Source organism: Anser anser (assembly GCF_964211835.1).
Source record: "Anser anser genome assembly, chromosome: 8".
Taxonomy (NCBI): domain Eukaryota; kingdom Metazoa; phylum Chordata; class Aves; order Anseriformes; family Anatidae; genus Anser; species Anser anser.
The window spans coordinates 15237363-15252728 of NC_139728.1; positions in this window are offsets into that span (position 1 = coordinate 15237363).

Consider the following 15366-nt stretch of genomic DNA (forward strand, 5'->3'; position numbering starts at 1 on the left):
AAGACAAAAAAAAAAAAAAAAAAAAACCAACAGACAACCTCTTTCGTTCTCCCATTATAAGTGAAATCAAGAAATCCAAAGCCACACTTTTAAAAAATAAACTTATTTTTGCCTCGTATCAAGACAGAGAAAAAACAAACAAAAAACATTATATCTACCATCTGAGAAACATTATTTCTGAAAAACAGTCACTTTCCTAGGATTATGGTCCTGCTCCAGACAGCTGCTGTACTATTACTAGTTTACTTGATCTCTGAATTTAGCTGTGACATTTTTCAATGTTAATTTGCCAAAGTTTCCTGCAAGAATAGGTGAACACAGTAGCCAGAGCACCAAGCACACCAAGCACTGTCAGCAGGGCAATCTTTCACATGTATCAATAAACCATGCATTATCAAAAAGCAACACTACAGAGATTATAGTTACATTGCTTCTGCGTTATTAGGGTTTGGGTTGTCTTCCTCCTGGGGAAGAGATGGGGAAATGAGGTGCAGAATGAAGGTGAAAGAGCCTTTTCTTCCAATAACCAAAGATTTTGGAACCTGAATTGCAAACAGATTTGAGGATGGCAGCTCATGGGGGATGGAGCTGAAAGTAAACCACCCCTTGAAAGTGAAGCAGCCTGCAGCACAGTGCTGTACTTCTCCCATCCCCTTCACCCTTCCTTGGTCCTGTCCCTCTGCAATGCCCCATGGAACTTGGCATTCCCTTCCATATTTACAAGTCCGGAATAAATATAAAGGAAACTTCAATCACAATGTTGTTTTTACAAAAAGAATGAACCGCACAACAATTTAAGTTTTCTGCTTGAGTTAATATTCTTTTTAGTTTTGTGTCAAATGTGGTAACTCCTTTGCTAAGTGAAGAGACGTACACAATCCAAGCTAAGAGCAAGACAGAAGAGCAACAAGGTATTTAGCATCTTGTTTGTTTTTCTTTTTTTTTCCCAGTTCCTATCTAGAAGGAACTCAGCTGGCACAAATCCTTACCCCTCCTAACATGAGCTTCTGTTATAAAAGTCTCCACCACTGCAACACTGGATCCTAGTTTCAGTACAAGCAGGAGGAAAACCATTCTCATTTAGGGGCCCTTTTCCACATCAGCTGGGTTCCCTGTGCTGCTTCAGGTTTACTTGTTGTTCTTAAACCAGAAGCACATAGGGCCATTTTTTTGACCTGCAGGAGGAGTGACTTCTGGTGTAGCATTGGTATATAATAGCAAACAATGTAAATGTTGGCTAATTCGGTGGGAGTAAAATGTAGCAAGGCTTCATCCTTGCACCTGCAACCAAACACATCGACTTCTCTGTTAAAAATGTGCATGTGCAGAAAGGAGCATTCAGCACACAGTCTACTGTTCCAGATAATACTTAACACATTTCCTGTGATAACAGGGCTGCTTAGAGCTAACCCTAACCAGATACAAGGGTTTTACTTTCTAACAGCTCAAGAAAACACAAACGGAACCTGACTGAAATTGGAATCCAACGCTAGATGCAAGCTAGATGTCCTCATGCTCAGGCCCTGATTTTCATTAAAAAGTCATTGCTAAATTGAGATTAGACTTTAGGTCAAAGTTGCATGTACTTACACCCTACTTATTTAAGACTGTTGAACAGTGAGCCACAGTATTAAAGCTAAAATGAAGGTGTGTGAGAATGATGAAAGCATAACTAAAAATGCCAAGATTTTTAATGGAAGGGGGAAATTTTAATTTAGAAGGGGGAAAAGTCTCATCTTTCACAGAATGCATCATCCAGTATCATGAGACACGTCACAGACAGATGACAGACAGAGGATGCAGACTCCTGCAAAATAAGCATCTGTGCTGAGGCTCAGATTCACGGTGTGCTTCAGAACACCCTTCTCCTGAGAAGTTCAAAGCGCTACCACCATCATCTTCCCCTGAAGCTTTTCATTCCAGAAACAGGTTGATAGTAAGAGCTGGAGGCCTTCTAACAAATCACCCCAGCTGAGCCTTGCTAGGAAATGCACTTTGCTCTTGGATTTTGCTCATTGTCCAGCTTCTTAAAGGGGGAAAGTAGGAGAATGAACAATTCCTATTTCTCCCGTGTTCTCCAAGGACCATTTTAGTGATAAGCCATGGTTTATGTTTGCACAAACCACTGTGAGCCCCTAAATGAACACAGTCATTTAGGCAACTGATCAGTGCCACAGAATGCGCCTGCAAAAGGGTCAAGAACAAGTACTTGGGAGTTTCTTTTCTCAACTACTCAGCATTTGATTTTATTTTTGTGATTTTTTTAAAGATTTAAAAGCTGTAACTCAGCCCCTAATGGCAATATTTTACATGTAAATGCGAGAAAAAAATAAAACAAAGTAAATGTGGAAAAATATTTCATAGCACAAATGGGAAAGTACCCTCTTTTGAAGGATCATGGCTTAAAACAATACCTTTGGTGATGTATTTGGGACTCAAGAAGCAGCGCAGCAGGTCCACCATCCATCTAGGGACACTTGCATGCAGACCACCACTGCTTGAGCAGTTGGCCAAACTGGCCAAATGTTTGAAGCGAGCTATTGCATTTTTGCATGAGTCACTTGTTTATTGACAAATGAATCAATGACCCTATATATCAAAGTCTCTAATGTTGATTTGTGTTGTTTTCTTTTCAATATGTTAAGCTGAAATATCTATTCCAGTCATCAGGTAATCTTGCAACGTATTAACACTGTCATCCATCCATAATAAAATTAATCATCAACAGCTAAACAGAGAGATCTTAACAGGACAAAAACCAAACATTTTGTAAAAACCACAAGCTTTGCACATTAAATTCTTTCTAAATCAAGTCGTTTGTATTTCCAGTTAGGAAAATGTGATCCAGAATGAAAAGGTTTCCCTGAAAAAGATCATCTTTCCAAGCCTAAATTTCTCTGAAAATTGCAAACATCTTCACTGTAGGAAGCGGGACAAGAGCAAGACAACAGATCTCCCGAAATCTGTGATGCCTGTATCATTTCAGCTCAAAATAGTTGGTGGAAATCTGACCACCATGTTCTTTCCCTTCCTCTGTCAATAATATTTAAATTCAGCTAAAATTGGTTCAAAGAAACTGTTCATAGACTGTCTTTCTGGACTCGTGCTTCACCTGAACTAATAATTCCTTCCCAAACACAGCATGGCTTATCAGCAGAGTAATCCCATGAGAGATTTCAATGCAGTATTCTAAAAGAAAGCATCAAACTTCAAAGATATTTTCCTTCTGGTTTCAACGCACTCGTTTATATCAATATAACAAAGAAAGCATTTGCTGTGAGAAAAAGCCTTCACTGTATTATGAACATAATAAATTAAAACTGGCCCTTTGGAATTCTAGCCTCATTTAGACCACTAAAATAAATCCACAAACATTTAATTTGTCTGAACTCTAATGATTTGTTCTTCCTCTGAAGACATTAATGCATTAAGACCAAAAACTCCCACACATACCTCTTTCTATTTACCCACTGTAAACAGAAAAGGGGCCTGAGTTACCAACTGAAGAGTGAGATTTGAACTGACCCTAATATCAGGAGTGCCTGATGCAGGGCTTTTGGTATGGGCCTTCCTCCCATTATCAGGCTCTTTAGTGACAGACAAATCTTAAGAAGTTAAGGTAAAGCTCCTAACATGATTCAAGTCAGTGGTAGTTTTGATATTGAATTCAGATCTACATCCACATCTCTTTGTCCCTTTCACAGCAAATGCAGGGTTTTTAATGAGATTATCATCTGCCTCTGCAGAAAGTAGATGCACAAATACCACCAAGCAGTACCATTTCAGGAGCTACTGCCAGCCTCAGGCGCGATTTTCAGTCTCAAGGAATCCAAGTCAGCGTGAGCTCCATAACACTTCACTCCTGTTTTTTACAAAAAATACAGTTCCAGTGGGGCCCCCCCGAGAGTTCCACCCCGAGAAGTCAGTTTGCAGAGAAACCAGTTTGGGATTATCAGTGACTTGACAGAAATCAAGCTGTGAGCTGTCTGTGCCTGCTTGCCACTCCAGTCACCAATCTACTGTTCATTATCAGCACCTAATAGGCTCAGAGCCAGCAAATAGGAAATAGCAGGTGGAGAGGATGAACTGGAATTTAGGCAACAGGACACAAGCCTTTTAAGGCATCCTATTTACAAACACAGAAGAAATTGACACCCAGGCTTTTTCTTTTGTCAAGCCACTGTCTATCAGGAAGTACCTACTGGCATGTTTTCAAACTCTTATATCAAACTCTGTCAAAGAAGGGCAAGCAGGGAAGAAAAAAATTCAAAAGGTGGTGTTAACATTCATCTACTGACCAATATATTTGTATAACATCTAAATGAAGCAGCATGCCAAAGGTTCCATTTGCAAATTAAAAGACTTCCTCTATAATCCTCAGTTTGCTTTAGATTTGTACCGATGTAGTAAAAAAAAAATATATATCTATATATACCTGATTACATTCATATGTTTTGCAACAGTTCAGTTCATGAAATCAACAGCAACAACAACAAACCCAAATATTGATATATTTCCTAAGTCTGAAAGCCCCGTGTGTTTTGGTTTTCTGCCTTATCTGGCCAATACACATGGCCTTATAACGTATTATGTGTTTTCTAAAAGTCAATTTTTAATCAACTGCAGTCTTAGTGACCTCCTCTGGAGCATTCAAAGTACAGTCCAGGTTTGGTTTACATATTGATAGGTCACTCCAGAACAAGATCAGTGATCCATGGAAGCATTTCATATGAAATTCAGCCAACAGCATACTCTGCCAACAGCTGACTGTACTGAAAGCCATCCTGAGCATGCATGGTAACTACCTTTTCTAGCTGAGCCTGGTCCAGTCTCCCTCCAGACAGTCATCACTCTGTTGCAGGTATATCTAGCTGTGTCTCGCATGATTTCCTCTGGATCCAGGCTGAATTCAGTCCCTGTTTCTCCTAAGAGGTCTTTCAGGCATGCCTGCACTCACCTCTTGTCCCAGTGCTTTCTGTAGAGATGCATATCTGTAGTTGGTTTCACTTTCCAAAAAACAGGGACCCAGTTGTACAGTTGCACACACTCCCCCAAAATGCTGCTTAGCTCTTCAGGCATCTGGCAGCAGATGGTATCCTCAATACCAGTGGGAACTACTGTGAGCGTCAAAGCAGGCAATCAACTGATGTACCCAATACACATAAAACTCTCAACAGAGAGTCATCCTCACTCCCCACCATCCTGAGATGTAGGGAACATTGAGGAAATGCAGTGAGGGTGCAGCACTGGAGGACAGGAATCATGGCCGAGGGTATGCCAGGCAGCAGGGATACGCAGCACCATCTCCCAGGCCAGGAGCATCAGGAAGTTTCCACAACACTTGCAGTGTGCTTCCTTCAGCAACCTTGGAGCTAAAACTGAGTGGCCCTAAGGACACTCTATGCACCTTGTGGGGATACAGCTTGTCTGGTTTGTCCTTACGTGATTGAGCTCTGAGCAGAAAGGGAGAAGGATCTGGGCATACCAAAACCGTACCATCAAAACACCTACATATTACAGCAAGAAGTGTTATTAAAATGAGTTACACAAGCATAAAAGGATCTACAACAGGCAAGGGAAAATATGAACACAGACTCCTCAGAGTAAATCAGAAGTTTGCTCTTTGTGCAGCTATCATAGATCATCCTATTCCTGGACACTGCTGTAATATTTCTGTCTTGAATGAAAACTGAGCAGAAATATGTTTTATCCTGTCTATTGGAAAAATTTCTCAAACCCATTAGCAGGTTTGTTTTGTTCTCTAGGAGTTTATACAAGGCTCCTTTATACAGCTAACCAGCAAGACGGATGGAAATCTTGAATTCCATGTTTTTAGCCAGCTACTTTAATTTACTTTAGCAACTTTCAAAGTGTCCCAAACATAGCAATAATCTGTAGTATTAAATAAAATTGGATTTACTTTAGCACTAATTGAACTGTGCTACCTGCCATCCCTTGTTTTGTATACAATAGGTAAATAGTACAAGTAGTTTTGTGGAGTTACTCTGGGAATAGTTTATTTCTGTTTCCCTTCTCAAAGCTGCACAGAGCGTTCCCTCAGGTTCACACTTAACCTACTCCTTGTGCTAACATTGTGTTGATGTTTTTAACCACCTGAAATATATTTGTTTTAATGACCCATATCCTGATGTCAACCTGGCCACAAAAATAAGTTCATAAAAGTACTGGGAAATAGAAGGTACAAGTTCAAAGGCAGGCATTTCTGTTTTGCCTGGTTTAGGGTCGTGCTGGCCAGCTTCCAGGGAACAATGGTTGCATCTTGTTTACACAAGGCCGAGCAGACAACCCCTTCCTGCCAGGAGTACTTGAAAGCCTGCTGTCAAAGTGGGCTACCTGCCTGGGAAATGGGCAAGGAGGCAGAGACCCGTCATCTGGAAAGGTTATTTTTCCCACAGTCGGGAGGACAGCTAGAACTGCCCTTCCTCCTCGTATGTTGTTTTCAGTTTGAATCAAGATTGCACTCTTGAAAGCGTCAGATCCACTCCACAAACCTGTAAACAATCATATTCTCTTTTAAATATTTACAGCAGAAAGAAAACAGGACAAGTTTTGGTCACTTTGCAGCAGGAGTATGTATGACTACTGTGTAGTTACAACACTAGTGCAGTCTTACACTTGCCTCACACCCACCCAGGAAATTGCTTTATGCAGTGCTTTCTACAAAGAGCTGGGCTAAACTGTTCCCTTATTTTACACAGATCACTAGATTGGACCTCTCCAATAAAACACAATATGTGCTGTGTCCTTGCAGAGGTATGGGCTGTTTACCTAAGCTTGCTAAAACAGGATTTGATCTGCAGTATGTTGAGCAAATATACCACTGTCTTAAAGGTGAAAAGAGAATCTGAGTAGTGTGTCAGCCAGCCAACCTTTAACCCTTTGAAAAGTCATGCTTAAACAAATGTGAACCAAGAATACAGGCTAATTAAAATAAGGCAACAAGTCGTCAAAGCAGTATACCTTCCTGCCTGGATGGGGCAAGTGCTCTAGTGGCTAAAGGTTTCTTTCCTCGAGGTAGAAAGGGACATTGCCACAGGATATTCTCACAAGGAACTGCCACCAGAGTATAGCTACCAAATCATGGATGTGCAACACGCTGAAACAAATTCCTCTCCAAATGCAGCCATTAATGAAAGATTAATATCAGACCTGGAGGGTATTGCAAGTGGGACCATATCACGTTTAGGGCGAGTCTAGAACTCATATCTTAATGCAATAACTTGGGTGAGAATAGAGGAAGTGTGCTCATAAAATTTGCGACGCAATTGCAGATGCTTTGGAGGACAGGATAAGAACTGAAAGTTGGCACAACAAATTGAAAAGGAGGTCAAAAAGAAAAGAAACAGGACCCCAAAGAGCTTATCTACCCTGTCTGACCCACAGGATCGGTTCTACCAACACAACTACTTCAATTTTTCTGTCACACTAATTCTTAAAATCCTCTAGTGGTCAAATTTCCACGTACTCTGTATTTATTTTTCCCCCAGGGCTTTACTACGCTTACTGCTAGAAGAGCTTTCCAAAAAAATAAACAAAATCTCCCTTACTACAATCTGAGGGTTTTTTTAAGGGTTTACAGATTTATGTCCCACAGTCCTTCCTTTGGCTGTCTTTAAATTGGAAGAACTGGGGTTGTTTTACTTTTTCCCTAAAAATTATATTTATATTATATTAGATCTTTGATCACACTCTCTGCTTTCCTCCTGATGCTCTCTGATCAGCCCATGCCTCTCCTGAAAAGCAGCATCCAAAGCCGGACCCAGCTCTCCCGTCAAGGTCTTACTAATGCTGAGCAGAGTAGACACATTACTACTCTTCTTCAAATAACGCTCCTCATTTCACACTCTGTTACAATATTACCTTCTCCATAGCAGCAGACCATTGCTGCTTAGCATTTGATCTGTGATTCCTTCTGCTGGCCTCCATTTCTTTGCTGCAGCTTCCTCGGTGCAACAGCTTCCTCCATGCACACAAAATGACCTCTTGAAATCAAACTAGACATTGAGGGCTCTGAAGTCAGAAGCCCACACCTCCACTTTTCCGGGGGAAGGCCAAATGACACAGGTGGTTATAAGCTTTAGTCAGTGGTATAGTTGTGACAGTTTGCCGGAATTTAAATACTGTTGTAGGCAGAAGGAGTTTGCAGATTTACCCCAGGGGTTTCATCATTGCAACACGGAGTTAGCCTACCAAAATGAAGATAGTGCTCAGAAAGATTAATGCAACACCAAGAGGCATACTCACAGCATCTTCCGTGTGAGTGACATTTCCTTCAAGCACCTGCATAAACCTGACTAATCCTGATCTTTTTTGAATCAAAGTGACACCCTGCTTACCAAGGAACTTTATTCAATCAGTACGTGTCATCTCACTGGAGCCAACAACCTCTCCCCTCCGGTCTTTCAGGAAGACCTTTGTACAGCTGGCTTCTCCTTTGATCCCTAAGCTCTTGGCAAAACAGCTATGTCATCCGGGTCAAGTAAGGTAATCTGAATCTTTAGATCTATTACCTTGCTGTTGTTTCAAAGAGTATTGTTTGGAGTCCCTTACAAGGCATTAAACTGCATTGGCCAAGAGATTTCCTCCCCTTGCCTGGTCTTAAACATGCAAGAAAATGCACAAAATTACATGTATCTTACTAGCGACAGATAATAATAAGCCTCATTAAAGACTCAATTATTCAGCCTTAGGTTCCACAAACCACAGAAAGCTAGCATCCCATTTTCAGTGATGTCAAGAAGTCAACGTTTTAAAAGCCCACAGGAAATCTTGGGAAATACTATAATCCCATTACAGATGGGATTTCAATTAAAAATAAACAAGCACGCAAAATAGCCCAACACCTCCACATCCCAAGTCAGGCTTTCATTTCTCACCCTTCCTGCTTAAAATCGATTTTTGCTATTAAAGGTGCTTTCAGAATGAGACCACACACGACCCTGATCTTATATTTATCTACAGAAGGGTGTTGTATATGAACATAAGCATTTCCACAGCGCTCTCTTGTTATGGTCCAGCCTTTTACAGGTAAAAGAGCAATTCAGCTGCTGTCAGCTCCAGGAGGCTGACAATTTGTCAGTGAGAGCACAAAATGGAGTGCTAATAGTGCAGGAGATGGAAGGCTGGAATGACAGCTTTCTAGGAATCCACTGTTGACCTCCACTGGACTAACATCATCATACTAACACGTCCAGACATTTCAAAATACACTAAGCTTTGCATCAAGCAAAACCTGAAAGATATTCAGATTTCCATTTAAATCTTTTTTGCCCTAAAGTATAATGAAAGTGTCGGTTCCTCACTTCTTCACCCACCACTCTTTTCCCAAAAACTTTTCCAATTGCCTTTTGAAATCTGGAAAAGTAATAATGTCAAAAGGAAAACATGTAAGGGTCCTAAATATCATCTTGTTAATAAAAAAGATAATAATTTGATTTTACAAACATAAACACATCCAATTCACTTTCAGACCGTTGTTTTATCATAAAAATTCACATGGGAGAGTAGAAGTTTCCACCAAGAATCCTTCATTCTTACCTCAGCAGAAGAAAAATAAATTTTCAGGGACTAATAGCCACAAACTGCAATGCCCAAGAAAAGAGTACATATAACAGAACCTGTTATATTCACCCAACTTACTCCATCAGACACAAGAAAAAATCATTTATTTTTTCTTTTTAAGCTTCAAAATCACTCATCACTGCTATTGCTAGTGTTCCATTGCACAATCTTAAATCAACAGGTAACAAGCAGAATCGCTATTAGCTTTCTTTATCTTTCTGTTGTAGGAAATCATGCAAAAGTATAACCTAGAGAAATTGATACAGTAGAGTGGTCCAATTCAAAAAATCTGAAAAAGCAAGGGACATTGGCTCAGATAGTATCTGTTGAACAGATAGTATCTGAAGAACAAGGTGAGTAGTCTATAAGCACATATACAACTAAATTTATAACAACTTCCTTTCCCCTTAGAACCTTTCACTTATACTTAAAACTTTAGGCATTGGATCCTGCTGTCACCGATTTTATGGTACTGCTTTGGAACAGACCTTTTAAAAAAAATTAAGATCAGAAGCTTATTTTGGTCTAGAAATATACACCAACAAAAATAAAATAAGCACAGGAAGGTCAAAAACAAACAAACAAACAAAAACACAATGAAAACAGAATGAAACAATGAGTTTACTTTAAAAACCAGATTAGCAAGAGTTTACCAGTGGGACTTTGAGTGGTGAACTGCTGCTAGCAGCAGCACTGCATCAGTGGTAACAATTACTATATTAGCTTGTGGTATTTCCACTAATTTCCCACTAACCAAGCAGATGTGCTGATGTTAGCAACAGTGCAGCTTTTCCCAAATACACTCTTTTGCATATGAAAGCCAACCTGCTGACCAAGATTTGTAAGTATCTATGTACACTAAACAAATCATCTTAGCAGGAAGGACCCTTATTACTGACCCTTATTATTGAGCTACAACAGAAAGATCTTCCCTTCCCTTTTGATATTGCTTATTTCAGTTAGATCCTAAAATACTGTGAACCTGTAAAAAGATGAGCAAATATTTTTGTAGATGTTTTAATTTTTAAGATTATACTCAAACAACAAAACTTATATGCTGGTGAATTCACCTAAATTTCCATGAGGACATAGTCTTTGACCACGGTAAATACAAGACACCGTATTTATCCTCTGTACTAAAAGTAAACTAACTCACACGTGATTAAGAGTATCCCCATGGTAAATAATTTAACTCCAGAATAATTTTCCCACTTGGATAAGTGTTGAGTTTCACTGTGTTTACTTTTCTTTATATGGGTAATTTCACCAGGGTTTAAAAAAGACAACAGGTATCTCTTGATTTTGCTAGAGCAAATTTCCCCTTGAATATGATGAACTTGCTTTCTAAGCATGGAAGCTACCACTTCCCCAGTCTGTGTTGCCTTGGAAACACAGGCAAAGATTAATTTTCTTAACCAGGCCATTGATTCCCTCTTCCTTATATACTCACAGTATATTATAAGCACAGCTGCAAGAGTTTTGCTCCAATGAAACCACAAGCTTGCTTTCATGTTGTCAGAACTGTTGGTATCAGGAGGTGCAACTGATACAATTCTTTCATTCCTATATTTCATCCACGCTTGAAATCTAACACAGAAAATATGACAAACATGCACATCCAAATCTTCAGAGATCAGTTTTGGGAAAGAAGAAAGTTGGCAATTTTCAACTGCTTGATCCAGCAAGTGCTTTTTGCTGTTTCATATTTTACTTGCCTTTTGTGCTGTCCCTTCCTCCCTGTTTATAACTTTATGAACATTGATAATCAGAAAATCACACTTTTAATTTTGGTGTACAGCAGCTTCACAGATTTTCACACTGGTTTGACTTTGAATTGGATGCTGAATCTGACCCAGCCCATGAGAGCAATTTGTGGATGATGCTGATTGTATTTCTACTTGGAGCAGAAAGAACGAAAACCCTGAAAAAATGTCAACATCTTTAGTTTCTTAAGTGGTTCCAAACAAGAGCATATTCTCTGTTTTTAGTAAGCATGACTGAGGAACAGCCTAAGACTCATTCCAAAATGCTTTGTTTCAGAAACCATGATCTCTACTGTCTATCTTCTGTCAATTTCCCTAAAATGGATTTGCAAGTTGTCTGTTCAATGTAGAAGGTTACAGACATAAAACAGGAGTAAGACGAGCCTCTGCATCAGGTCTCCATAAAACAGTACAAGCAAGATCAGAACCTGTACCTCACCAGCCCTAGAATGACCAATGCCATTTAAGTCGACGGAGTTAACCAAAAATTTGCACTGAAGCAGAATTTGTCCCAAAGATGACATCTTTAGTTTCATGGCTAGTATTTAGGACTTGCAATGATGAATCAAGAATTCCATGTATTATATGTCCATATTAAAAACTAAGGACTAAAAAGGAAAAAAAAAAGGCACTAGGAGAATCACTGAGATTTAGCTATATAGGACCACAGTATGTACGGGGAACACAGAAACAAAATACAGACTCTTTGCTATTGATTCTGGGAGAGTATTGCATCAAGTGTATGTACCTTACATCTGACAAGGGACACCTGGAAGCACTAGGAGAAGCAGAGCACACAGAAATAGAGCCACCACTGCAAATCCATCTCTATAGTCCTGTAAAATGCCAGCTGTAAGCACAGGAGCAGAACTCAAGAAGTCCAAAGCCACTCACCTATTTTTAACTGCTCAGCATAAAACAGTAAGAGATGTTATTCCAAGTAAAGGTTTATCAGTGTTGACCATTTCTAATGCAACAAATGATAATTCAGTGGGAAACGTTAGTGATGTAGATATTTGTGTTTGCTTCTTGCTCTTCAGTCATACCTTAGGAACATTTAAGCAGAGACTCTCAGTGAACCAAGGTGACTGGAAAGTTGATTAACCTGTCACTAGGAAATAATGCACGCAAAATTTGGAAAAAAAAAAAAAAAAAGAAAGAAAATAATGTGAGGTCATTAAATGCAACCCAATTTTAACCTATGTGATTAAAAAAAAAAAAAGCACTGTGTAACATCTGTTTAATTGTAACTAATGTTTAACTGTAATGGCACACAAGGCAGACGTGGAGCATTTCAGGCAAACAGGACTTTAATAGTACAAACAGGTTTTCTATGAATGCAGTGAGGCACTTTGTGAAACACAGGATGATATTCATACACTGAACATGCCACACTCTTCATACCATCTCCCAGTACAATTACTGACATGATGGTATCACCAAGCCCAACAATGCCCCAGGAGATACAGACACAGAAAATACCAGTGCATTTTCATTGATTTAGAGACAGCAGTGGCAAACCAGCATTGACAAGTAGAGATGAACATGACCTACATCTGACAAGGGATACATGGAAAAAAATAAGAAAAGCAGGGCAACAAAAAGCCTATCTTAATTAGCTTTTATTGACCATGTTGCTTAAACTGACCAGGTAGCAACATCACAGTGAGGTGCTAGCTGCATTTTTTCTTTGTCTGTTTTCCAAAATTTCACAGGGAGCAGAGGTGCCAAGAATATCACGTCCTAGGTACATGAGCTGCACAGCACTGGGCCAGCCTTAACACCCTAGGAAAACAAACCAAGCCTAGGGAATAGCTGATTAATAGCCCGGGCGCAGGGATGAGTGATTTCTGGGGAAGAAAATTACCAATATATACTCAAAAAACTAATCTCAGGAGAAGAGTTTTTATCAGCTTCTACCATGTTCTCAAATGCAAAGCCTATTTTTTTACCTTAATTAAGCTTACCAAAGCTAGAGTCTATCACCAATTTTGCTAGCAATGAAACGGCATTTCTAAGCAGTTCTGTATGGTATAAGAGGCATTTCCTTCAGTCTCCTTCAGTCTCCTTCAACAGGAGACTAGCAAAAAAGCTCTAAATAAATACTGAGTTTATAGATGGGTATTTGTTTAAGAAGAGGCCAACACTCCCAATTAAAAATGGCACAAGAGGAGAGGTAAACACAGATTAAGATGCTAGACTCATCATTAGTTTTCTGAGAAGCAAGTTTTATGACCAGTACAGAGACAACCAATTCATGTTGTATACCAAGAGAATGTTTGTTGATCAAAAAGTCTTGCGAGGAGCGGCTGAGGGAGCTGGGATTGTTCAGTCTGGAGAAGAGGAGGCTCAGAGGCAACCTTATCGTACTCTACAGGTACCTTAAAGGAGGCTGTAGCGAGGTGGGGGTTGGTCTATTCTCCCACATGCCTGGTGACAGGACTGGGGAGAATGGGCTAAAGTTGTGCCAGGGGAGGTTTAGGTTGGATATTAGGAAGAACTTCTTTACCGAAAGGGTTGTTAGGCATTGGAATGGGCTGCCCAGGGAAGTGGTTCAGTCACCATCCCTGGAGGTCTTTAAAAGACATTTAGATGTAGAGCTTAGTGATATGGTTTAGTGGAGGACTTGTTAGTGTTAGGTCAGAGGTTGGACTAGGTGATCTTGGAGGTCTCTTCCAACCTAGATGATCCTGTGTACCTGTGAAAAAGCATGCCAAACTGTCCTTAGGACTCTCATATGGCCAAATATTACTGAAAAGACAAGAGCAGAAATGGTGGTGATGTTTACTATTCTAGATAGTGGCAGTAAAAGCTATTCCAGAGAAAAACTTAACATGCAGGCCAGCCAGTGGAGTTTGGAAGAGTCACTGCTAGTGCCTTACAGACTAAGGGGAACAATTTCTGACTAGCTGCAACCAGCACTTTGCTGAAAGTAGGGGAGATATTTGAAAACGTCTGCTGAAAGAGTTACAAAAAACAGTGCTGCGCATTATCCCCTGCTGGTGAGGAAATTGAGCAGGAGCACATCAGTTGGCACACAGTCTGTTTGATCAGCCACGCATGCAAGCAGACAAACTAGTTTACACCTAAAGCAAACATGGGAGAGACGCTAACCAGGCAGCTCCAGCAGGAAGGGGGAAGCAGAGGCTGGGTTTTGCTCTTGTAGAGAGCAACAGAGGTTGTAAACCAAGCAGAAATTTGAAATGCAGCAGACTTGCTGAACCTGACAGATAAATTACCCTTGATTTCTGTGTACTTGCGCATATGTTGTCTTCATTTGTGAAAGACAAAACACGTCTCACATGAGAGAAGTACTTTTTTGTTCTGCATCTGGATCTGGAGAGAACTTCACTTTTCACCTTGCTTAGGAGTTCTTTGGGGAAGCTGACTATCACCTTTCTTTAAAGCATTCTTCTCCCTCATATTTCCCAAAGCTTAGGCCCTTTTGGTGGGAGGTGCATTTTTGCTGACATCCCTTCTGACTCACCCATCAATGAGTCTCACCACAGTGGCCACGTTTCACCTCAAGCACAAAGCTTAAGGTATGTCCGATTGTGAACTACAGCCATAAGTCACGAAGACACAGCAGGGGATGAAACATTTCCACTGCATGTATTAAAAGACACTATTGCTACTCATTTTTCCAAACTTGCAAGGAACGCTACCAGTGCTTTAAAGCAGAGTTTTAAAGCAAACATTTAGAGACAGAATTAAGCCACATGACTATGGAAAATAAACAGTGTATTGAACTCTTCTGTAACCACACTGCAATAGTCTTAGAAAAAAACAGCTACAGAAATAATTTCTGCTGCCTTTGGTTAAAAAATAAACAGTATCTTACAGCTGAGAAATGAAGCTGTGTTCATGCTGCAATTCATCCTTTTCTTCCAATTATTTTTCTTTAGTCTGGAAGTGCTGTTTATCTCTTCCACAGCTCTGAGGTGTGCTAAACACGCCAACTTGCATTTCTCTGTAGCTACTGCAACTGCAGCCACTGTCAGAAACTTTGCCTTAAACACAA